This window comes from Chlorocebus sabaeus, chromosome 1 (assembly GCF_047675955.1).
Source record: "Chlorocebus sabaeus isolate Y175 chromosome 1, mChlSab1.0.hap1, whole genome shotgun sequence".
In the NCBI taxonomy this organism is placed as follows: Eukaryota; Metazoa; Chordata; class Mammalia; order Primates; family Cercopithecidae; genus Chlorocebus; species Chlorocebus sabaeus.
The window spans coordinates 53,763,569-53,787,203 of record NC_132904.1 but is presented as its reverse complement, the minus strand read 5'-3'; the positions used below and the strand labels follow the sequence as shown (position 1 = coordinate 53,787,203).

Here is a 23,635-nt window from a genome sequence, read left to right as displayed (position 1 = left end):
GCCCTCCCATCCCCGTGGGGAGCTGAAGGGAAAGAGAGGAGGCCTCAGCCAGAGGGCTCCATGTACTACCGGCTGGGGTTGCAGCAACTAATCCTGTAGCTCTGCTGGTAGGAGACCAGTCTTATAGCCTTACCAGTTTGCCATTTTTTGTTTTTAACTTTTATTATGACAGTTTTCTAACATTAAAAAAAGTAGAAAGTTTGATTTGTTCCCCAGCTCCCTCACTTTTTGGCTAGAACATATTGATAAATCCCAAACATCATGTCATTTCACTCCTAAATTACTTTAGTTTGTACCCCCCTCCCATAAAGAGAAAGAGAGAGACAGAGAAACATTTTCTTATGTAACAATGTCATTATCACACTTATCAGAATTATCAATAATTTAAGTCACCTAATTCATAGTCAATATTCAAATTTCTGTAATACTCTAAAAAATGTGTTTTTGTAGCCCTTACTTCTAATATTTATTGCACACATAATTGAGGCCAGGCTTTGTTTTAGGTGCTGGGGCCATGGTGAGGAATGCTATGGACAGGACCCCCACCGTGGTGGGGCTTACATTCTCATGGTTCCTAAGCTATGAAGGCCAGTCCTTCCCACAGCCTGAGGGACAAGGCCATCTTGGAGCTGGGCTTGGCGTAGTGAAGCTGCTGGGGTGACTCCCATGGTGGTCGAGTACTCCATAGTCTACTAAAACAGTCAGATCCGGGTTGCTGTATCAGTTTAGATGGTAGGTATCTTTTACTGGCTTGGACTCCAGACCTCAGCAGGAGGTGGAGTAGGTGGTTGCAGAGGCCACAGGCTGAGGACAGCAGCGTTCCTTGAGGAAGAGGAAGGGACTTGGGGGTCCTAGGATAGTGCCCGCTTGCTTTGGGAAGGCCAGGAGAGGAGAAGGTCCACCAGAAGAGGAACAGAACCTGAGGTCACACATATAGTGTGTAGTGGGGCAGAGGGCGGAACAATATGGTGTGAACAGGATCAACTAGGGCCCTTACATTTTTGTCTTGTAAGTCTCATCTTGACATGTTGGGTAGTGGTCCAGCCTGTGAAAATCACTCTGAATTTTGATCCTGTCTTCCCCCAGCTTCCAGTTTCCTGATATCTGTCTATGTGATAATTATGGCTTCTGTGTCCTCATTCAAGTTGGCAACGAAAATGTGAAGAGGACAGATTAGAGAAGAGAGCCTTGCGTCACTGCCATTCTGTGGTTAATGGCAAATGTTTAATCCTAACATTGCAAACTGACAGCTATATGTTGTATTTGGCCACAGTTGTGGTTTTTGGGGTGTGTGTGTGTGTGTGTGTCACACTGTTTGTTTTTCCATTGGAATATGCTCGCAGCAGTTTTAATTGGCAAATCTAGATTTCTACCTTCATTGGGGTCTGGCTCCAACTTGCCCTGGCCCCTTGTGGCCACAATAAGCTACCCGTGGGTGATGGTGGCCGCTTCCTGTAGGCTGACCCTACCCCTTTCTTTTGGCCAGAGAACTCACTACCACTCACGTGTAGGCATTTGAGTCTCGCTTCCCATAACCTCCTTTGCTCTATTAGATGATGCTTTTTGGTTATGATTGATCTACCAACCGTGGACCTGCCTCACTTGATCCTTCTCCAGCCTTCATCTCACCTGCCACTCTGCTGGGCCCTGTGAGATACTTTATCAGGATCTTCTAGAAACTCAGATACATGCTCTCTACTTGATTTCCCTGCCTGCCCATCTAATAACCCATGAAGGAAGGAAAATACTTGAGTTCACGTGGCCCATTCTTGGTAAACCTGTACTGGTTCCTAGCAGCCACTGCCTCATTTTTAAATATTTAGGAATTGACCCCAAGTAGAAATAGAGAGTGAGCTGAAGTTTGGGGTTTGAGGTTGCAACAAACTACCCTCTCCAAGGAGGACCATACTATGGAAAAAAAGACAAGGGCTTCAGATTTTAAAAAATAAACAAAAAACAACCGAGAATTTGAGTTTGGTCCAGGCACTTATGAGTACCATTGGGCAAGATGAATGTCTCTGAGCAAGGACTTTCTCTCCAAGAGCTTCAGTCTCATCCACAAGTTGGAGCTGATTTGTAAAATGAGGCTTCAAGCTATGAAATGAAGCAGATGCTTCTCAGTTGAAAAGAGAGAGGGCTGGAGTGGAGCAGAGACCCTGGGGATGAAACTAGACTATCTGGACGTCTTTGACCTGGACCATCTGGTTTGCAGGATTTCCAGATCACTGGCACTAAATAATGACATCTATGCCTCCACAGAATCTAAGAACCAGAAGTTAACTCGGACCTCATCCTTAAATCTCTCAGTGTACAGATGGGAAAACTGAGGCCCAGCGGAGGGGAGGAGACTTCTGAAAGATCAGAAGTCTGATCTTATAAATTGGGGGCAGAATGGAGATTTTAACCCAGACACCCTGACCTATAGTTGCAGATTCTATTCACTATGCCATTGTATTTCTCACTTTTATGATCCTGACTCAGACTAAGAAATACATTGATAATCACTATATAGAATGCAGCTACACACACACATATGGTATATTTGGATAAAAACATATTTGTAACAAAATAATCACAAAGCAATACTTATTTCTCCATATGCTAAACTCTGCATATTCTGTTCTAGTCTACCTGTCCCATCCCATCGCATCCCATCCCATCGCATCCCATCCCATCCCATCCCTTCCCATCCCATCCCATCCCATCCCATCCTATCCCATCCCATCCCATGCCATTCTAATCTAGTTTGTTTAAAGATAAAAGTTCTGGTTGCCATCCGAATTTTTTTTCACTTTTGTCAGTGTAAAGCACTGTTATCCAAATCCCGGGTGCCACCTGCTTTTGTAAATGAAGTTTTATTAGCACATAGCTATGCCTATCATTTACATATTGTCTATGTGATATTTTTTGGCTGTATCCCCACCCAAATCTCAACTTGAATTGTGTCTCCCAGAATTCCCACATGTTGTGGGAGGGACCCGGGGGAGCTAATCCAATCCTGGGGGTCAGTCTTTCCTGTGCTATTCTCCTGATAGTGAATAAATCTGATGAGATCCGATGTGTTTATCAGGGGTTCTGCTTTTGCTTCTTTCTCATTTTCTCTTGCTGCTGCCATGTAAGAAGTGCCTTTCACCTCCCGCCATGATTCTGAGGCCTCCCCAGCCATGTGGAAGTGTAAGTCCAATTAAACCTCTTTTTCTTCCCAGTCTTGGGCATGTCTTTATCAGCAGTGTGAAAACGGACTAATACACCATGGTTGCTTTTGGACTAGGACAGCAGAAATGAGTCATTGCAAGAGAGATGGTTGGTTCCCCAGAGCCAAAAACATTTATTATCTAGCCATTTATAGAAAGAATTCATAGGCCCCCTGTAGTAGAAAGGCCTCTGGCCCCTGAGTTCACATGTGCCTTCAGAGATTTTAGCCAGAGGGGAGGGGGCAGAGCCAGAAACCCTGGGACTCTAAGCACCCTTTGCTAGCCTGTCATACCCTGGAGGCTTTCTGAGTGCTCTTGGCTTCTGCAGCTCCAGTTTTTGGCTCATAAACCATTGGGCAAGGGCCACAAAATGTGATTTCTGAATTAGTTCCATGGGATGGGTGAAAGGTGGAAGAGACAGGAACACACCTGGTTTCCAGGCCGAAATCTTACAGCTGAGGCCCACAGAGAAGCCTATTCACCAGTCACTGGTGAATTACTTTAGGCTCTTCTGCCACAACAGTTCTCAGTGAAAATGCTATGGTTTTCAGCTCCATTGGCTCACACTTTGACAGGTACTGGGTTGTTACCAAATCTTTGAACAGCCACTCCTCCTGGTCTCCTGTCTTATTAATGCATGACGAATGGCAGCTGCCATCTTATATGCAATGCAGAGACCCGGAGTGCATCCTGGGCACCAAGGAGATTCGATGACGCTTTTCTCAAATGAAACATGACAAGTAGCACCTCAGGAACTGGAGTTAAAATTGGTTAGTAAGACTAGTAAGACAGATTTTCTGTTGCTGTTAATTAGGAACAAATGTTCATATGCCCCTGGTTTCACTCCCAGTGGTACTGAAATTGTTTTTGTGAGGTAACACAGTTGGTTTTGTATTTGAGGATCACATGTCTGTGCTGGATCCCTTATGGAAACAGATTCAGCTTACTGCCGGCATATCTCATACAAGCAGATGATAGAGTTCACTGGCTTATATATTTTGTATATATATCAATGTGTATGCATTTATCTATACAAAATGTGAGTCATGGATACAGGTCCATGTAAGCAATGACTACAGAAAGGAAATACATTTAGCCAATAATGAAGTATGCTTCTATCACACTGCTCAGGCTTACTACTTGTTTATTTTTAATAATGATGATGATGATGAGAAAAGAAAAATCGCTCAGAGCAGTCTGAGCTATGTGACGGCATGCAAAATTTATCAGGCCCAGAGAGACATGAGTATGGGGACTTTAGTCACACCCCACCTCCCCACAACTATGCCTGAGGGCAATTGTTTAACAGCATTTTGTTCCTGCCTTACCCATTATCTTCATGCTCCTGGAATTTGTGGTACAAAGAACAATGTATAGTCAATCAATAGCTTGTGTTATTTTAATATAAATTCTTGGTAAACAACTTAGGAACTGCCTTTTCTTTTTCTTTAAAAACCCACGTGTAACTTCTGCTAATGGGAGCTTATATTCAGGGCAACTTGTGAAACTACCTTTGCAAAAATTATAACAGTGAGAAACACTTGGACTCGGGAAGGGGAACATCACACACCGGGGCCTATCATGGGGAGGGGGGAGGGGGGAGGGATTGCATTGGGAGTTATACCTGATGTAAATGACGAGTTGATGGGTGCTGACGAGTTGATGGCTGCAGCACACCAACATGGCACAAGTATACATATGTAACAAACCTGCACGTTATGCACATGTACCCTAGAACTCAAAGTATAATAATAAAAAATAAATAAAAAAAAAAAAAAAGAAAAATCTAACCTAACTCTATCCTGCCTCTAACCTCACAAGCTAACTGCCTTTGTTAATTTTAAAAAAAAGATGATAACAATCCCTTCCCGAAACTAACCCCCTCCTTGCTTAGGGACCAAAACTGCTGTTGTAAGACTAATGAAAGGCCACAAGATTAGGATTATAGAAGGGGCCTGAATTCTGTTACGATGTAGGGGTAGTTAAATGATGACCAGCCATTGTTCCCTAGCTTGCCTTTCTGTAATCATTTACCTCTCTGGAGGTCACAAGATTTATAACTTCCCCAGTTTTTCTTATAGATACATTCCCTGTTGTCAAAACCTAAGATTGGTCTTTGAGATATTTTTCAGACTTTTGCATTCTGGTGACCAACTGACTCCATTTGGACCCATGACTCATACAAAGGAGCAGATTCCCAACCCTGAAACCCCCAAACCAGAAACTGACTCGGTGCATGAGGACCATTTTGAACACGCCTATGATTTCATCACTAGCCAGTCAGCAGTACCAATTCCCTAGTCCCCTGTCTGCCAAATTATCCTTAAAAATCCTGGCCTCCAAGCTTTCAGGGAGGCAGATTTTAAAAATGTCTACCATCCTCCTGCTTGGCTGGCTCTGCAATAATTACACTCTTTCATTGCTGCAATACCAGCTGTTCTCAGTCTTTGGCTTTTCTGGGCAGTGGGCAAGACACACCTATTGGGCTGTTACACTTGGTTCTATGCTCCCTGGTTGCAGTCCCCAAACTTGGCCCAAATAAACTCCCTACCTATATTAAGTATGCCTCAACAAGTTTTTTTCTTCTTTAGGTCAACAGTGACAATAATAACAGCAACCATTTATTGAGTGCCTCCTATGTGCTAGGTACTATATTAGGTGCTACATGTAAATTTATCTCATTTAATCTCCCCTGCAGCCCCTTCTAAGTAGACGTATTCATCTGCATTTGTCTCAGAGCAGTGAGCAGAGGAGGGCTGTTCACAGTCACAAAGCCTCCAGCTGTGGCTGCTCTGGAGGTAGGTAACTGAGTATCCTGAGGAACCTCCCCTGCTCTACACAGTGAGGTTCTTTAGTGCCTTGGGAGGACTCAGCTGGGATTTGCTATTCATAATTTCTCACTGAGCTGTTGAAGGGCATGGGTAAGGTAACACAGTGGTTTTCATATAGTCTATTTAGGGACTCTAAGGTTTCGTAGGTGCTTCAGGATGGCTGTGAGGGTTGAGGGGTGCCACACAGAGGCCTCCCACCCAGCATCATCCAAAACTGTTCTGTTCTTCTGTTTTGTATGATGAACTTCTCTATAACATCTCAACAGCAAACAAGTTTTTTTCTCCCTAGCCACACACACACACACCCTTTTGGAAATGCTGCATGTAAAGTGTTTGGAACATGTTAGAGATTTCATCAATGCATTTGACACATCTATTTTATTCCTACTGTGTGCCAAGGAGTGTGTTAGCAGCTAAGGACACAGTGGGAAACCGAAAAAACATGGTCTCCGTCCTTACCTAGTTTATATTTCAGTGGGAATGAATAATTCTAAAGTGCAGTAAAGATTAGGAAGAAAAACATAAAGTTCTGTCTGGGCACACACCAGGGTGATGTGCCCCAGCATTATCCCATAGAAATAGAACATGAGTCCTGGCTAACACAGTGAAACCCTGTCTCTACTAAAAATACAAAAAAATTAGTGGGGCATGGTGGCGGGCACCTCTATAGGCTACTCAGGAGGCTGAGGCAGGAGAATGGCATGAACCTGGGAGGCGGAGCTTGCAGTGAGCCGAGATCATGCCACTGCACTCCAGCCTGGGTCACAGAGCGAGACTCCGTCTCAAAAAAAAAAAAAAGAAAGAAATAGAACATGAGGCTGGGTGCAGTGGCTCACACCTGTAATCCCAGCACTTTGGGAGGCCAAGGCAGCTGGATCACGAGGTCAAGAGATCGAGACTATCCTGGCCAACATGGTAAAACCCCGTCTCTACTAAAAAAAAAAATGCAAAAATTAGCTGGGTGTGGTGGCATGCTCCTGTAGTCCCAGCTACTTGGGAGGCTAAGGCAGGAGAATTGCTTCAACCCAGGAGGCAGAGGTTGCAGTGAGCCGAGATCATGCTACTGCCCTCCAGCCTGGTGACGGAGTGAGACTCCATCTCAAAAAAAGGAAAAAAGAAAGAAAGAAAGAAAGAAATAGAACATGAGCCACAGATGTGGGGAATCACATATGTAATTTAAAAATTTCTGGCAGCCACACTAGCAAAAGTAAAAAAAAAAAAAAGTGAAATTAATTTTAATATATTTACCCAATATATCCAAAATATTATCATTTCAACATGTAATCAGTATTAAAAATTATCAATGAGATATTGTATATTATTACATTTTACTAAGTTTTCAAAAAATCCAGGGTATACTTGACACTTACAGGGCATCTCAATTGAACTGGCCACCTTTCCAGTGCTCAGTAGCCACACGGTAGTGGCTGTGGTATTTGATGATACATCTCCAGACTGAGGAGTTCAGAGAAGTCTCCCAGGAAAGGGGCCTTTTAGCTGAGATCTAAAGTAAATCTGAGTAGGGTTTGAGGAGGTAAAGGGGGCATACGGGGAGAGTGGTCCAGAGAGAGCAGACAGCATATGCGTAAAGGTCGGGGTACATTTAAGGAACTGGAAGAGTCAGTGTGGCTGGATCTTAGTGAGTCAGGGCAGAGTATGCAGGATGAGGCTCACACAGTGCCTTGAAGACTAAGTTAAAAAACATGGCTTTTAAATCTCAAAAACAAAGGGAAGCCACTGAGAAATTTTATGATCAAACAAATTAATATTCAGTAAATGGGAATGAAGATCACTCATGTTTTGGGGCCTCACAAAAACTGTCAACTTCTTTTCCCCCGATGGGAGACCATGGCTTGTCTGCAGGCATGAGTTGCCCTGATTCAGAGAGCAGCTGAGAGTAGGGCCAGCCTCTCTGCATGGGTCTGCCATATCCTTCAAGAGCAGTTAACACATAGCCCACAGACAGGTGTGTACCAAGACAGATGCTCCCTGGATGTGGGGTTACTTTGCTTCTCTCCTCTATGAGAAGGGGACACAGCTGTAATGACCACCCCAAGCAACCACCCCTGGAACTGCCCTGGGTTTGGAGGTGACAGGACAGTGTACTCTGCTGGGAGGGGTCCAGCCCATGATGTCTCACCAAGACTTTCTCATGTCACACAAGGCTCACGGTGCTGCCTCCTCAGGAGTCCCACCTCCCATGGTTCTCTGGCCTCTTGCTTTCTGTTTGGGCGTCTCCCTGCTCTATGCCATTGAGTCATTGAAGGAAGGTTTGGGAGGAAGGAAGGCCGGTAGAGCCCTCCCCAATGCTCAGACCTCTCCCTTTCTCTTTGAGAGGTCTTCCTCAGAAAGTCCACCCTTAAATCTGGGGGAGCAAACAGGGAGGGGTGTCACCTAAGGAAGGTCTTTGGCATAGACTTTAAATGTCCAAAGGGAGGGTCAAGGCAGAACCAAGACCAAGATGTGGGAATTGCAGGCATGTAGACTTGTTTTCATGAAGGAAAGTGCCGTCCAATAATCAGAACTGTCAGATATGTAACTGGTTGCCAGGCAGTGAGGAGAAGTCAACTAGATGAGCAGAACATCTGAGGAGACCTCAGAGACCCTCTGGAGCAGTGGCTCTAAAATTCCAGGCCTCAGGCTGGGGCTGATCCGTGGCCAATCTCTACTGGACCCTGGTAAAATAGAGAAAGTGTGAAAATTTTCCATAGAACTCATTTTCAACGCCGAGGTTGTCTTCCCTATGTTTTTTCACATTAAGGTACAACTTCTTGTGTGAAATGATGGTACTAACAGATTATTACTTTTTTATTGTACCTTGGTTGCCAGTATTGTAAAGTCTCCCAGAGAGTATTTTTGAAATTGTAATTGTTCATGAAATCCAAATGCCTGGGAATATTGATCTAGTATAACTGTCCTGTTCCCAAAATCTAAACCATCAAAATCACCTTCATACCACTCAATCAGCACCACACCCAATGGAAGTTCCAGACTTTTCACCACTTATGTGTTGGTCTTGAGCCTAAAACCTTAGCTGCATGTCTTACTAACCCATGGGATGTTGTCTGAAATTGCCAAGCTCCTATTCACAACTTGAGAAGGGCTTCGCCATTGACCATGCTGGAACATCAGCAACAGAGACCATTGGGGATTGATGGACAACCAGCACTAGGTAGGCTTGAGGACTAGCAAATGGCCTGGCTGTGAGTCTGTTGCTAGTGGAGATAGTCAGTAGTCTATTGTCCAAGAGCCAAGGGGCTTGTCATACACAACAGACACCCATGTCAGGGCCACTTGGTAGTGAGGTAGGATTGCCCAAGTGATAGATGATTTATGTAGTCATGCAGGGGGAGGGGCAGTAGTATTCCAGTGAACATTTCAGCTGCAGGAGTCTCCTAGGAAGGAAGAAGACATCTGGGAACCAAGAATAGTCCATGGGGAGCGGCGACAAGAAAGAGGCAGACCAAGTGCAGTTGGGTTCAGGGCACAGAGTTCAGACCCAGGATAGAAATCAAGTGCTGGGCAGGGAAACTGGACAGAAGAGGCCTAGATACATGGACTGAGCCACTCCATGGCAAGGAAGAGGGTTGGAAGCAAGAGCAGGTTATGTTCAGTTGGCACCTGGGAGTTGGAGTGCTACTTCTTTGTCTATATGACCTTCTTGAGACTCCCCAGTTGGTGAGGCTGAGATTGCTAATGTCTTCCTGCCCCGGTAAAGTTGGTTGCAGAATTGGGCTGGGAAGAATGTGCAGGGAGAGGCCTCAGCATCTGGAACTTTGAGGTGAGAGAAAGACCAGGGCTCATGCTATAGAAAAGCAGTCTCTTCAGTATGTTCCACACAACATGAGCAGGCAAGGGAGTTTGGTCAATTCTGTATACTCTGTCCTCCTCTGGGAGACTTGTAGTGTACATGAATATATTCAAGGCTCTGAGGAGTTCTGTAGAATACAACTAACTTTGCTTAATCCGGCATTCCCAACATGATTAGAGCCTGGGACCCTGTGTTAACCGCAAGCTTATTAACCTTCCTCAACACTAATGTTTGACAGAAGATCCTGTGGGAAATGCTGCTTGATTTGCCTTAGACTAAACCTTGAGGCCAACCAAATCCCTTGTACCTTGAGGCTTATGTGTGTGTGTGTGTGTGTGTGTGTGTGTGTTCATGTTCATGCGCATGCTACAGCGAGAGACAGAGAGTCTTCAAATTGACTGTGAAAATTGCATGATAATGCCACTACCTGCTGCCACCTGAACTGGTCACTTTAATGGGCTCTGACAAGAATACCAAATCTTCACTTTGATTTGGGTCCATTAATTTCATTCTTTGCAAAGGGTCTGGTTGACTCACTTTGACAACAGGAATATGAAAATTTCAACAAGACAGATGTCCATGACAATGCCTTGACTTTTCCCTCTCCTACCCAGTGTCAAGGCAGTTGTATTTCAATTTGTTTTTCCATGGTATTTATGACCAGCAGATGCTCTATGATGTGTCCAAGGCAGCTGACAAGTGCTGAGAGAGAGAGAGCTGCACACAGGAGGGCTTCACTTGTTACAACAGAACACTGAAGTTGGTCTCAAGAAAGAATATTAAACTTGCAAGGATGCCTGACCACCAGATGTGACCTGGTTGCCTTGAACTTCACCTTCTCGGAGAAGGCGGCATCATCTAGTGGCCCGGAGTCTGTGTAGGCTGGAGTTCGACTGCCTGTGTTTGAATTTTGCCTCCACCACTTAACAGCTGTTTGACCTTGGGCAAGTTGCTTAACCACTCTCTGTCCTAGTTCTCTAATCTTCAATAACATTTATCTCATAGCATAATAGTGCAGATTAAATATGTGTAAAGTTCTTAGAGCATAAGTAATGGTACAATATATGCTAGTTAATATCATTGTATTAGTTCGTTTTCGCATTGCTGTAAAGATACTACCCAAGACTGGGTAATTTATAAAACAAAGGGAAGGCGTTTAATTGACTCACAGTTCTGCATGACTGGAGAGGCCTCAGGAAACTTACAATCATGGCAGAGGGGAAAGCAGCCCCATCTTACATGGCAGCAGGTAAGACAGCGTGTGTGTGTCAGTACAGGAAAAACTACCATTTGTAAAACATCAGATCTTTGACAATTCACTCACTATCATGAGAACCACATGGGGGAAATCACCCCTGTAATCCAATCACTTCCCACCAGGTCTCTTTCTAAACGTCTGGGGTTCACAATTCAAGATGAGATTTGGGTAGGGACACAAAGCCTAATCATTATTATTGAAAGTTTTCTTCATCCTCCTGCCTAGTAATTACTAACCCTTTCCTTTTGTTGGCATTCAGAAGTGGGGAGCTGTTTCCCTTTTAATGCTTGGCCCAGTTGTAGATAAAAACTCCATTTTTCCTTTCAGAGAGTCTTGCCTAAGAAAGGGCAACAGGGAAATAAACAGTAAGAATGCAAGAAGCATCATCACAATCCAAAGCACACAACACAACTTTACCCTCCTCCTCAAGATTTAATGTGAGGAATAAATAAGATAGTGTATGCATAGTACTTAGCACATTGCATTTGCATAATAAAGGTTCATTAAAAATTTTATCTCAGTATGCTCTCAGTGTCTCCAGTGGTGTTAGAGTTGAGGGAGAAACTTACAGGGTGTTACATGTGTTTTCTAATTTAATTCCCCTGTAATAAAGCATTCTGATGGGAGATGAGGGCTTAGGGTATAGTCAATATCCATCTTCTCACAAGGACCTTTTATTAGTCCATTTTCATACTGCTGATAAAGACATACCCAGGACTTGGCAATTCACACAATAAGGGGGTTTGTTGTACTTATAGTTCCACATGGCTGGAGAGGCCTCACAATCATGGCAGAAGGTGAAAGGCACATCTCACACGGAGGCAGACAAGAGAGCTTGTGCAAGGAAACTCCCCCTTTTAAAACCATCAGATCTCATGAAACTTATTCTCTATCACAAGAATAGCATAGGAAAGACCTGTCCTCATGATTCAATTACTTCCCACCAGGTTCCTCCCAGGACAGGTGGGAATTGTGGAAGTTATAATTCAAGATGAGATTTGGGTAGGGACACAGCCAAACCATATCAGACCTTTTTTTAAAAAAAAATGTAAGGAGACCTTTGTTTTATAATTGAGAAAGTTGGAGAAGTTTAGCTGAGGTCAGGGACTACAGGAAGAATGGAAACAAGGACAACAGATAATATGATTTTGTTCACTACCTAACCCTTTGGAGAGTGTCTGAGTCCCTAAGGTTAGGAAGGTGAAGGTTGGAAGCTGAAAGAACTGACCAGTTTTTAGGAGATAATTTGGTGAGCTATGGGCATAAGTAGAACAGGTTTGGAGTCTTGGAGGAAAGGCAAATACAGTTTTGTCATGTTCTATTCCATTCTCTCCAACTCTGCGTGGAACCCAGCACTGTTCTGGCTCCCAGGAGTACTCTGGGTGCATTGGGAAATGACACCCTGGCCTGATTAAGGCAGTTTCACAAAGTGCACTCTCAACATGGGCAAAACCAAGGCTCCTCTAAGCAGCTTTTCAGACCATCAACTCTATCAGGGAAAGCAGAGCAGGAAAAGAAGAGCATGGTGGACACTGTATGGTAACAGTAGGGGATATATTTACAGGTCCACATGAGTCTGAACTCCTAGAAGTACCAGGGGCACACCTGGAGGGCAGAGGTGGCAAATCCACAGCATTTTTGCTGCCACTCTTATTCCCCTGTGCTCAGACATCACAAATCTATCACTGCCCTCTTTCTGATGAACTCAGATGCAGCCTCAGAATCCTCAACTTAGTGTTCCAGGCAACCCCAACCAACTGATCAAAGCTGATGGAGAAGGTGAAAGGCTATGTAGTCTTTGACTTATCATATAGAATCAGTGATTTCAGACAGAGGCTTCAAGATCCTTCATGACTAGGATCCTGTCTGATAGCTAAGCTGAAGCCTGCCTGAATCCTCTGTGACTCTGTCCCACCTTATCCCTGCTTTTTCCTCTTCTCAGAAATGGTCTTTGCCATCTTTTCAACTTATATATAGTGTATGGAAGTTTAAATTTTCCCCCTGAAGTTTTGATAATTTTGGTTTATAAAACACACTGATAATAGATAAATAGGAAAAAAGGCATACAAGGTTTATTGTATGCACACTTGTGTGTGAGAGTCATATTAAATATAAAAACTCAAAGAAACAGCCAAATGGTTGATGTTTTTGTACTATCTGAGGTTATAGAAAGAATTGGGGATTGGTGCATGGCAAAAGAGATTATAAGAGGGCGAGAAGAGGAGGCCTGGCTAGCAAAAGTGGTCTTGTTATGCAGATGAAACCTCACAGTTAGCAGCCCTCAGAAGGAATAGTGGTAGCCAGTGGTAGATGTTTCTGCCAGAGCTTTAAAGGTGTCAAAATCTGAGTTAATCTTTCCTAGATTCAGATAAGGAAGAGTTTCAGAGAAAGCTTATTTGCATCTGTTGTTTACTTTATTTCCTTTAAAGATGCAAATCTTTCCCACAAAAGGCAGCTTTTCAGTTATTCTTGTGTTTGTAGCCCTTCTGAATAAGCCATCTTGAAATATGTCAAAGAAGTATATTTTGGGGTAAAATATTTTAGTTTCTTCCATTTAGTACCTCCTCTGAAACTTTACTTTCAGAAAGTTTCACATATTAAAAGCCAAGTTGATAGCTTTGAAGAAATTTGGGTTAGAATTTTTGAGATAAGAGATAGGCAAGGGCAGGAAAAAATAGAGATTGGGATAAGCAGAGAAGACCAAATTTATGTATATCATATCATAGCTTCTTAAATCAGTCTCTTAGTCCTGAGATAGGTCAGCGCAGTTGAACAGTTGCATCTTATTTCAGAATGTGGCATTGCAGATGGGCTTTCAGAGCCAGACTTCTACATCTGAAGTAGACAAGAAGATCTTTAAGAAGAGGCATTTCTGTGGAAACAGGAGAAAAACAAAGGTTAATTTTGGAAGTATTCTGTAAACTAATTTTCCTAGATCTCTGAAGCATTTCAGATTGCAGTGGCAACCTGACAGATTTTCCTGGATTGTAGTTCTGACAGGGTGATCCAGTGAGCTTCCTGAGTAGTCCATACACCAACAAGGGTGAAGGCTGTTTATATATAAGTTGCTGTAGTGATTTAAAGTTTATATCAAGTTATCTAGATTCAGTTAGCAGGGTTTCAAGAAAAACACAGTTTTAATTTCTAGTGATTTTAAGTCACAAGGGCAGGAGAAAGTTGGAAATGTTGGTCTGGAGACTTGAACCTAGGTAAGAATTTAGAAGTCAGTCAAAATTTTAGCCAAATAACAAAAACTCAAAAACAATGGTTAGACTTACAGTACAATAATATGTGTACTATAGTTTTCTTCTGAAACATAGTTTGTCTCTTTCCAGTCCCCCATTTTGACCAAGATGAATTACAGTAAAATTAATTTATTTGCAAAATAAGTTTTAGGTCTATTATACTTGGCCTGATTATTTGGATAAAGTACAGCAAGAATAGTGTTTGGCCATATAGGATGTTTTGAGCTAGCTTTGCTAGAATATTCTTGCAAGGAAATCTGGATTTGACTTTTTAAAATTTCTTGAGGCTTAGGAGCCAAGACAAAAACTATCTGTAATACCTATATAAACTGGGTGAATTCTTCTATTCTTGAGGTCCCTAAAATATCTTGAGGTTTCTGGGCCAGAAAGTAACATTCTTCACTTACTGAAAGGTCAGGAACCCTGGAAAGAAACTGTGTAGACACGGCATCGGGTTAGTTTGTCCACGGGGCTTTTATCAGCTCTATAAAAGTTAACTTCAATTCCTCAAAGCAGTCTGGTCATATATGAAAATATGATCTCACAATCAAAGCCTTGGTAAAATAATCATTGTTTCCAACTGTGTCCTGTTATCAAAAAATCCAGCAACAACAAAACAAAAAACCCAAACACAGATTCTTATTGAACTCATGCAAATAACTATATTGCCATAAAATAAGAATACTCATGAATAGATTCTGAATTCTTGAGAAATCACGTAGAGAGAAAGGTAAATTCTTCAATTTTGCTCACAAAAGGGTATTTTACCCAATTGCTGTAAAGCTATAGATAACTTAAAAGAAAAAAAAAGTTGACTCTGACAAACACCACATAAAAAGAGTCAAAAATGTTTCAAACAAAAAAGTCATAAAAATTATTTTAGTCCTCCATCAGTTTAGTCTCATGTAATTAATTTTTAATCTGTTTGTTGTTATGTTAGCTGTTTGGATGAGGGAGAAAGGACAAGATGGAAGAAGGTAAAGAAGGTAAACAAGATGGCGCAGTTCCGGGTTCTTCATCAGCGACTTTCCCGCACCCGGGAAAAACACCAACTGTCTGTGCCTGTGCATTGTGATGTCAAAACAAAGAAATCGAAACTTACCCAGCCAGGCCTATGAAGACGCCCTTACCCCCGCCCCTGTCCTGCCCACCTCAAGCCCCATCCATAAAAGGCTACTCCCGGAAGACATCCACGGGAACTTCCTCCGCCCCTCCTTATATGCGGACCTAGGAACCTCTCCCGAGAACGCCGGTGCGACTTCCTCGGCCTCCACCCCGGAGACTGGTGAACCTCGCCCCTTCCTCCTTCACATTGGCTAGCTAATAAAGCTTTTTTACCTTGCCTACTTGCCTCATCTCTGGCGCCTGCTCCGGTGGTTGCATAAAACAAATCATTAGCAATTTTTTTAGTACAGTTATTTATTTTTTTTCCATTGAATGTTTTGGAATTATTACCCAGTCAAAGTCACCAGCAAAGGTCTATTTCAGAGTGCCTGTCAGAATCTATTCATCCTTTCTAGGAACCTCCTTAAAGACATAACCTAGGATTATACTTGCTTGTAATGATGTTTTAGAGGAAGCATCAGCATAAAGCAATTTACTATAGACAAGATTTAAAGTGGTCATAAAGACAGAATTAACAAAGAAATTTGGTTATTTTCTGTGGCCTATGACAATTTTACATAATAGTAATATGTCTGATAACATGTATCAAGACACGTCAGGTTTTTAGGAATCTCATACAATTTCAGAAGACATTAATAACACATTTATACAAATATAACTCAAAAATAAACATTATTTCTTATTTGACAATGATTTAACAAACCAAATAAACTTAATGTCTCTCTTGGACTTCCAGGAGCCCTTTTTGGAATGTCAACAAGGTAGTGCAAGGCCAAAAAGACTTAATCTTGGAATTTTGAGGTTAGATTTTAGGAAGCCTGTCAAATACCAAAAGTTTAAAACACTTAATCAAACTAAGATCACAGGTCACTGTAAAATAATATTTATTTAGCCAAAGTTATAATTAATGGATTTTAAAAAGCAAAGGTATCTTTAGTCTTTGATAGGAGACTTGCTTCTCCAATCAAAAGAGCTAACAAAGATAGCATAATGTACTACCACCCTCCCCACTTCTTTTATTCAGTTTACTCAAAAGGTAAACAAAAGTCTTTTACTATATTTTATTAATACTACATGAAAATCTAGTTCAAAAGAGCAAACAAAGTTCTACATTTTCATCAGTGTATTATTAATACTAAAACTAATTTTAATAAAACTTTAAAAACAGATCAGTCTAATCTCTATCAGCTTTGACCACACAAGAGTTCCTAAACCTTTTATAACCTCTTACAATTTTTCCCATTCTCTTTCTTTCTTCAACTTTCTATATTCATTCAGTTTTATCTATCATACATTTTTCCTTCAAACTAAAAAACAATTTAAATAACCTCTAAACTAGACAAAATTACTTTTCCTTGAAAAAAAACCACACTCTTGTATCTTCATCAAAAACACATCCTAGTTTCCTTTGTATATAGGGTTCTTTCTCTTATATCTTGTAGCTGTAATTAAACATATTAACTACAATTTTAATTCTTAGTAACTCTAACTTTCAGTGAAAAACTTAGGAAGTAAGCAATTTTAATTGTTATATATCAGATACAGAGCTCAGGACAGAAGACAGCTGTGAAGACAATGCCTGGAGGATCTGTCCTCTCTCAGCCTGGGGAGGATACAGAGCTAGGCCAGGAGAATGAGATGATATTGGGCCTGGCTCTGCCCTGCAGCTGGTGGCCCAGGCACTATGGACACACATATATCCCCAGGCCTCACAATGACTGCTTGTAGAGACCCTGGAATCTAACTGCTCAAAACCAAAGATATAAGCTAACGGACCAAATTAAGCAATTATCAAAAGTATTTCAGAAGCAATGGTTTTATTGCTTAATAAACAATCTAAACATCCTTAAAACATCTAGCAAAGACAGCATAAATCTGTCCAACCAATAGACCTAGGAAAAAATGATAGGGGACTTTGATAGGAGAATTGCTTCTCCGAAAAATCGAAAGACCTGATAGAAACAGCATGATGTACACTCTCACCCCCTCTTTTTTTTCAGTTAACTCAAACAAAAATATCTTACTATATCTTATTAATATTACATGAAAATCTATATTGATACTACATGAAATACTATGTTTTATTAGTACTACATGAAATGTTTGAATTGTAGTTAATACTGACAGTTCTGAAGGCATTCTTATTTCATTTTACCAACAATTTTATAGCTAGCTTTATTTACCAAAGATTACTAAAGTCACATCAACTTGAAAAGCATTTGGGCTTATTTATGTAATTTATGAGTACTAATTTGTTTCTAAGTCATTTTGGTACCATGTAGACAATATATAAACACAGACATGAACACGTGTATACTTCAAATGATAGGCAAAAATTTTTGCATAGCTTTGATTGAAAAATTTTAGTCATATGACAGGTAAAACTCATGAGTTTAAGAGGACGGTTGGATTAAACTGTGAATCTGTAAATGGAACAGGTTGAAGTTTATCTGTCCCACATGGCCAATGCCTTAACGGAGTTTTAGAGAAAACAGGGGAGCAAATTTACACTTCAAAGCACAGAGGGCATAGGCTTTCTAAAGAAGCAGTTTGGTTATGTTAGAGGAAGATAAATAGATAACCAAGGTAACACAGCGTTGTAGGAATTCACCACAGTATTTTATAAGCAGGCCAATTTCATTTAGATAGGTAGCTTCTAATTTAGTCTGTTTTCCACATGGAACACTGAGCTCAGGATGGAGCCCATTAACAAATGCAGCATTTGCAGTTTCCAGGGTCCAATGCTTATATATGTGAAAAGCAGACAAATCTCCACAAAAGGCAGTCTTTTAGCTATTCTGTGTTTCCAGCCTTTCTGAATAATCCATCTTGAAATATGTTGAAGTATATTTTGGGGAAAAATACTTTAGTTTCCTTCAATAGTCTAAGTGTCCTTCAATACCCCTCCTCTGTGATGTTTTCCTGGATCATCCTAGGTACTTCCAATATCTTAGAAGATCTAAGATACTCCTCCATTGCTGGCAGATTTGTGCCTCAGAGTCCCTGAAACTGGAGCAGTTGTAGTTCATTGCTATAAACGGGATGTGCATCCCCTTCAAATTCACAGTTGAAGTCCGAACCCACCCTGTGACTGTATTGGAGACAGCACCTTTAAGGAGGTGATTAAAGTTAAATGAGGTTGTAGGGTGGGGCCTTGATGTAACAGAACTGATATCTTTATGGAAGAGAAAGAGACACCAGAGATCTGTCTTTTTGCCATGTGAGGACACAGTAAGTAGATGGCCATCAGCAATCCAGGTAGAGAGCCCTCATCAGAAACTAAATCCCACTGTAATTTTGATCTTGGACAGACTTTCCAGCCTCCAGAACCATGAGGAAATAAATTTCTGTCATTTGAGCCACTTAGTCTATGATATTTTGTTATGGCAGCTGAGGTGACTAGATACTCATGTTCACTGTGGAAGCTAACGGGCATGGCCCTGTGGTCTGCACTGGGAGTATACAAAGAGGAAAGGCACGGCCCCTGACTGAAGAGACCTCATTGCCTTTACCAAGAGCAGCAGGTAGAAACAGACATACCAGCAGATATTTAGGGATACTTCGAATCATGTTTTGGTAAAGGAAAGCACAGCATGACATGGGGCACTGTCGTGTAAAATGGTGATTAGGGGATTGGGCTTTGGTGTCACACAGATCTCAGTTTGAATCCTATATTTGCAACGTAACCTCTGAAAAGTTACTTTTCTTAGTCTTGAAACCTCAGTTTCCCCACCGTAAAAGAGGGATAATAATAACTTTTCTTCAGAGGGTTATCGTGAGGATTAAATGAGATTAAATGAGGTTAAGCAGGTAAGCATGTGTTAAGCGTAGACATATGGAAAGTACTGAGAGTTATTTCAGATATTATTGTCAATAGTATATGGAAAGGGTACCAAAGCATATTGCTAAAAGGATGCTAAAAAAAGTCTGAGGAGATTAAAGTAGAATTGAGTTTTATAGGAAAAGTAGCAATTAACCAGAAGACATTCCTGGTAGAAGAAACAGAATTTGCAATTATTGGGGATAGGAAATAACATGTCACACTTGAGGGACTTCCAATAAATTGGTAGGATCTGATAAACTCCAAATGAGTGCAAGGGCTGCAGGAGGAGGGTGTAGGGAGGAACAGTGGGTGAGGGGCAAGAAAAGCAGTCAGGAACCAGGGAGACAGAGTTTGAACCTTATTCTGGAGATTTGTAGGGAACCATTGAAGGACATTGAACAGTGGGGCTTCAAGTCATTAGATTTAGATGGGAGGAGAGTCACTTCTTTCACTGAGGAGAGAAGGAAGAAGAAAGAGATAAATGCAGATGCAGATAAGTTTGAAGATGACAAGAAATGAACGGGGTCTGGATGGCTTGGAGTTCTCTGTAGGGTAAGAGGAGAGGTCCTCTGATGAGACTGAGGTAGGAGGCAGGACTTGACTCCAGAGGTGGGGCTCCTACACTGGACCAGATTGAAGACTAGCTAAAACAGGGCCAGGATGGAAGCAGCTTTCAAATCAGACATGCCCACTAGTGTGCCATGTCTATTTACCATTTCCATGGCAACACCAGGTCGTTACCACCCCTTTCCATGGCAATGGCCCAATTACCCAAAAGTTAATACCCTTTCCCTAAAAATTTTTGCATAAACTCCCTCTTAGTCTGCATGCAATTAAAAGTGGGTATAAATATGACTGCAAAACTGCCCTGAGCCGCTACTCTCTGCCTATGGGGTAGCTCTGCTCTGCAGGAGCAGTCACAGAGCTGTAACACCAGTGGAGCTGTAACACTGTCTGTTCAATAGAGTTATTTTCTTCTGCCTCTAGCTTGCCCTTGAATTCTTTCCTGGAAAAAGCCAAGAATTCTCAGAGGCTAAGCTCCACTTTGGGGTTTGCCTTCCCTCCATCAAGAAGAGGGCTTGAAATGAGGCATGGCAGTTTGGAATAGTGGCTAGAATTGAAACTGCCTTTGCAAAAATTATTATAACAGTGAGAAAATTATGACAGTGAAAGAGATCTGACCTAACTGACTCCATCTTGCCTTTAACTTCCAAGCTGCCCTTGGTCATTTCTGGGCATAGGCTGAAGTAACTTTGGGAGGAATTTAGTTTACAGTTTAACTTTGAAACAAAGATGATAACAGCCTCTCCCTGAAATAAAATCCTTCTTACCTGGAGGGAGGAAGACTGCTTTTGTATAACCAACAAATTAGCCACAATATTAGAAATTATGGATTAGCAGCCATGCAACCAGAGGCTACAAGATTCTTAATCTTCCCAATTGCTCATATGGGTAATGCTACTTTTGTAAAACCTAAGATTGGTGTTTGAGATATTTTTCACACCCTGCATTCTGGTGGGTCAGCTGGCACCACCCAGACTGGTAAACAGGCTCATCTGGTCTTGTGGCTTCCACCCAGGAACGAGTTGAGCTCATCCCTGCCAATCAACATTCCCTGCCTTGCCTTCTTAAAAAAAACTATCTTAAAAAATAGCTCCCTGTTCTCTAGCCCCTCGCCTTCTCAAAACAAACAAACAAAAAAAACTGTCTTAAAAAAAATCCTAGCCTCTGAATTTTCAGATAGGCTGATTTGAGTAATAATAAAGTTCCAGTCTCCTGTTTAGCTGGCTATACATGTATTAAACTCTTTCACTATGGCAACTGCCCTTTCTTAGTAAATCAACTCTATCTGGGCAGTGGGCAAAAAGAGCCCATCAGTTACAGAATGGAGGAGAAAGCTGCTGGGGACGTGTAGAAGACTTCTTAGCAGCACTAAAGCTTTAGCATTTGTACTGGGATCTACATGGGGCAGTAGAGTTGAGGATAATAGAGAAGGAAGGATTAAAGTGCTATCGAAACCATCATTGCAAAATTATAACTGAGACAGTGAAAGAGATCTCACCTAACCAACTCCATCTTGCTTCCAACCTCCAAGCTGTCCTTGTTCATTCCTGGGTGTAGGCTGAATGGGACTTTGGGAGGAGCTTAGTTTATAGTTTATAATTTAAAACAAAGATGATAACAGTCCTTTTTCAAAACAAACCTCCTTCTTACCTGGGGACTAGACTGCCTTTGTAGGACTAACAAATTATCCCCAAGGTTAGAAATTATGGCTTAGGAATCATGCTTATGGAGGCTACAAGATTCTGACCCTGCCTAAATTGCTCCTAAGATCAGTGCTTGAGATATTTTGCAGACCCTGCACCTGATGGATCAGCTGGCATCACCTAGATTGATAAACTGGCTCATCTGGTCTTGTGGCCCCCACCCAGGAACTGACTCAGAGCAAAAGGACAGCTCCAACTCCTTATGATTTCATTTCTGACCCAACCAATCAGCACTCTTGACTCACCGGCCTCTCCAACCCACCAAATGATTCTTAAAAACTCTGAACCCTGAATGCTTGGGGAGACTGATTTGAGTAATAGTATAATAAAACTCTGGTCTCCTGCATAGCCAGCTCTGCGTGAATTACTCTTTCTCTATTGTAGTTCCCCTGTCTTGATAAATCAATTCTGTCTAGGCAGCGGGCAAGGTGAACCCGTTGGGGAGTTACACTATCATCAAAAAGAAAGGAAGCTACAGGGAGAGAGTCAGATTGAGAGACTATGGCCTGGCCAATCCACTGGAGGTCTCCATTAGCTATGAGAGATTTGCATATTGGAATTTGAAAACTGTTAGAGTGCATTACAGGATGGTAAAATTAAGGCGGTGGAGAAATGCAAACTTCTAGGTGTGTTCATGGGTGTCTGATCAGTAAAGTAAATGAGCAGCAAGCTTCTGGATTAAGAAAGGCAAGGAATTGTGAGGGTCAAGGTTTTGGATGGGTCTTGTACATCAGCGCTTTCCAAATTTTATGTGCATTTGGACTACAAGGGATTTTATTAAATTGCAGATTCCAATTCACTAGGCCTAGGGTGGGGCCTGAGATTCTGCATTTCAATACGCATCCCCCGTGATGCTGATTCTGCTGATCTGCCGCCCACACTTTGAGTGCAATATCTAAATGGATAGTGAAATGGCCCAGGATGCAGGCAGGTGATGGTGGGGAATTCTATGACTTTGGCCCTCCTCATCAATGGTGCTGTCATGGAGGGGAGAGGGAGTCAGAGCAGAGGTGTAGGGGAAGCCAGCTTTGCCTGGCATGTCCCACAGCAACATACCTGCAATAAGGGAGAAGGCTGCTAATTGGCTAGCAACACTCAATATTAATTAACTCAATAGAATTGGTCCCCTGAAGCCTGTTTTGCATAATGAATGAATGCTCAGCTATAGGCTGCTGAAAACACTGAAGCCAAAGTGTTACAATTTTCTGATCAGCTAAGCAGAAACACCGCAATCCATACTGTTTGTGGACACAGCAAAAAGCTTAACTCTTCCTAATTACTGAGATTGGCTATAGAGCCCTTGGTTTTGCCATACCCTAATGGGGAGAAGCAGGGCTGGACTGAGACACATGGGCACCCCAGGCAGGCTGATAATTTGATGCCTCTTCAACAAAATACTCTTTAAATATTTGTTCAACTTTTAAGAAAAGAAGCTGAGTACTTCCATCTGGAGAAGCAGAATAGGAAAGTGCTGGGTCGGGTGCAGTTTCTCCTTTGTTGTCCCAGGCAATTAAGCTCTGGCTCAAACTCTCATAACAAACTCAGCAAAACAAGATCCTGCAGTTATAGGCCCACACTCCTTAGAAGGCAGGTTGCCACCATCTCTAAAGATCTCTGGAAGATGCCTCTGGGAGACCTTGCCTTCTATCCCAAGTTGTTCCCTGAAGGACTTTCCCTGAGACATCTCTCTGTTTTGCTTCTTTCTAAATGTTTAATTTTGGTAAAAATACACATAACATAAAATTTACTATTTTTACTACTTTTAACTGTACAATTCATTAGTGTCAGGTACATTCACATTATTGTGCAACCAATCTCTAGGACTCTTTTCATCTTGCAAAACTGTAACTCTACCTATAAAAAAAAAAGCCCATTCTTGGCTCCCTCCGCCCCTGGCAATCACTATTCTAACTTCTGTATTATAAATTTGACTACACTAAGTACTTTATATAAGTGGAATTATATAGTATTTGTCTTCTTGTGGCTGGCTTATTTCACTTAGCATAATGTCCTCAACATTCATCTACGTTGTAGTGTGTGTCAGAAGTTCTTTTCTTTTCTTTTCTTTTTTTTTTAGGTTA

The 23,635-nt window shown here is 41.8% G+C and overlaps 1 long non-coding RNA gene across 1 annotated transcript in view; it reads left to right on the top strand.

Annotated features, from left to right (window-relative positions):
- Positions 1-15,648, top strand: part of LOC140712237 (uncharacterized) — a 108,254-nt gene extending 92,606 nt beyond the window's left edge. The window contains exon 3 of the long non-coding RNA XR_012093741.1: positions 15,280-15,648. This is a non-coding gene — a long non-coding RNA (uncharacterized lncRNA). The remainder of the gene's footprint in view (positions 1-15,279) is intronic.
- Positions 15,649-23,635: the final 7,987 nt, after the last annotated feature.